At 47.8% G+C, this 2,718-nt stretch overlaps 1 pseudogene; it reads right to left on the bottom strand.

Moving 5' to 3' along the window:
• Positions 1–218: 218 nt before the first annotated feature.
• On the bottom strand, positions 219–1,635 carry LOC132590344 (zinc finger protein 135-like; annotated as a pseudogene).
• Between the last annotated feature and the right edge of the window lie 1,083 nt (positions 1,636–2,718).

Here is a 2,718-nt window from a genome sequence, read left to right as displayed (position 1 = left end):
CCAAGGGTCTGGTTCAGTATAAGGCAGCTTCATATGTTCATATATGTTCAATGTCACTCCCACTGAATCTCTTTCGACACTCTGAGCATTCAAAAGGTCTCTCCCCTGTGTGGGATCTCTAAGGGCTTTGAAGATGGCTACTGTGCCTGAATCTCTTTCCACACTCTGAGCATTCAAAATGTCTCTCCCGTGTGGGTTCTCTAACGACTTTGAAGATGGCCACTCTGACTGAATTTCTTTCCACACTCAGAACATTCAAAATGTCTCTCCCGTGTGGGTTCTCTGATGACTTTGAAGATGGCCACTGTGCCTGCATCTCTTTCCACACTCCGAGCATTCTAAAGGTCTCTCCCCTGTGTGGGTTCTCTGATGACTTTGAAGATTGACATTGTGCCTGAATCTCTTTCCACACTCTGAGCATTCAAAAGATCTCTCTCCTGTGTGGGTTCTCTGATGCCTTTGAAGACTGCCACTCTGATTGAATCTCTTCCCACACTCTGAGCATTCAAAAGATCTCTCTCCTGTGTGGGTTCTCTGATGCCTTTGAAGATTGCTAGTGTTACTGAAACTCCTTCCACACTCTGTGCATTCAAAAGGTCTCTCCCCTGTGTGGGTTCTCTGATGCCTTTGAAGATGGCCACTCTCACTGAACCTCTTTGCACACTCTGAGCATTCAAAAGGTCTCTCCCCTGTGTGGGTTCTCTGATGACTTTTTAGACTGCCACTGTCAGTGAATCTCTTTCCACACTCTGAGCATTCAAAAGGTCTCTCCCCTGTGTGGGTTCTCTGATGACGATTAAGAGTGCCACTGCGACTGAATCTCTTTCCACACTCTGAGCATTCAAAAGGTCTCTCCCCTGTGTGGGTTTTCTGATGACTTTGAAGATGGCCACTGTGACTGAATCTCTTTCCACACTCTGAGCATTCAAAAGGTTTCTCCCCTATGTGGGTTCTCTGATGCCTGTGAAGATGGCTACTGACAGTGAATCTCTTTCCACACTCTGAGCATTCAAAAGGTTTCTCCCCTGTGTGGGTTCTCTGATGACTTTGAAGATTGCTACTGTCAGTGAATCTCTTTCCACACTCTGAGCATTCAAAAGGTCTCTCTCCTGTGTGGGTTGTCTGATGACTTTGAAGATGGCCACTCTGACTGAATCTCTTTCCACACTCTGAGCATTCAAAAGGTCTCTCCCCTGTGTGGGTTCTCTGATGCCTGTGAAGATGGCCACTCTGACTGAATCTCTTTCCACACTCTGAGCATTCAAAAGGTTTCTCCACTGTGTGGGTTCTCTGATGCCTGTGAAGATGGCCACTCTGACTGAATCTCTTTCCACACTCTGAGCATTCAAAAGGTTTCTCCCCTGTGTGGGCTCTCTGATGACTTTGAAGAGAGTCACTCCGACTGAATCTCCTTCCACACTCTGAGCATTCAAAAGGTTTCTCCCCTGTGTGGGTTCTCTGATGACTTTGAAGACTGCTACTTTCAGTGAATCTCTTTCCACACTCTGAGCATTCAAAAGGTTTCTCCCCTGTGTGGGTTCTCTGATGCCTGTGAAGACTGCTACTGTCATTGAATCTCTTTCCACACTCTGAGCATTCAAAAGGTCTCTCCCCTGTGTGGGTTCTCTGATGCATCTGAAGTTTCCGTCTCTCACTGAACCTCTTTCCACATTCTGAGCATTCAAAAGGTCTCTCCCCTGTGTGGGTTCTCTGCTGACTTTGAAGATGGCCACTCTGACTGAATCTCTTTTCACTCTCTAAACAGTCCAAAGGTCTGTCTCCTTTGTGGATTCTCTGATGCTTGTGAAGATTCCCTGTCTCACTGAATCTCCGTCCACACTCTGTGCATTCAAATGGTTTCTCCCCTCTTCGTTGTCTTTGGTGCAGAGGGAGCTGTGATCTGATTTTGAAGTGCTTTACACACTGAACGGATGTACTTGCCCTCATTATCCTCTGCTTTGGAAAACATGCATTATGTCGTCTTCCATCTCTCTTCTCAGCTGTATGGCTGCCTTTCTTTCTCTTAGGTCTTTCTGGATTCCTGATGCTTTCTTTCAAGTCCACATTTTTAACTCGATCTGGCAACTGCTGATCCAGTTCCTCACCCTCCTCATTGCTCTGATCGTCCTGGGCTGGAATAAGAAGAGAGATCCCATTAACACCTGGAGGGCAGGTAAGTTCTAAAGGCAACGATGTGACTGCAGGAGGAAAGGACTGAGGGCCCTTCGGCCTCCTTTGGCTTGCCTGATCTTAACCTCTCTTCCACCCTCCCCGAGATATCTAGTCTTTCAGGATACCTCATCCCTATGAGAGCCACACCTGAGCTCTTGCTCAGAGGAAGCTCCTGACCCTACAAGTCCCAGTCCCCAGAAGGCCTCCTGTCCCTGCAGTGGGCTGTCTGATTCTACCAACCAAATGTTGCTCTGAACTCAATCCAAAATTTCCCATGGCTATTCCTTGCCTCTTCCAGAGCCAGTTTGGTGTAGTGGTGAAGTGTGCAGACTCTTATCTGGGAGAACGGGGTTTGATTCCCCACTCTTCCACTTGTAGCTGCTGGAATGGTATTGGATTAGCCATAGCTCTCGCAGAGCTGTCCTTGAAAAGGCAGCTTCTGAGGAGAGCTCTCTCAGCCCCACCCACCTCACAGGGTGTCTGTTGTGGTGCGGGGGGGAAGGTAAAGGAGATTGTGACCGCTCTGAGACTCTTTAGATTCAGAGT

Source organism: Heteronotia binoei, chromosome 2, assembly GCF_032191835.1.
Source record: "Heteronotia binoei isolate CCM8104 ecotype False Entrance Well chromosome 2, APGP_CSIRO_Hbin_v1, whole genome shotgun sequence".
NCBI classification, from domain to species: Eukaryota; Metazoa; Chordata; class Lepidosauria; order Squamata; family Gekkonidae; genus Heteronotia; species Heteronotia binoei.
The sequence above is the reverse complement of the archived record's forward strand: the minus strand, read 5'-3'. Positions and strand labels throughout refer to the sequence as shown.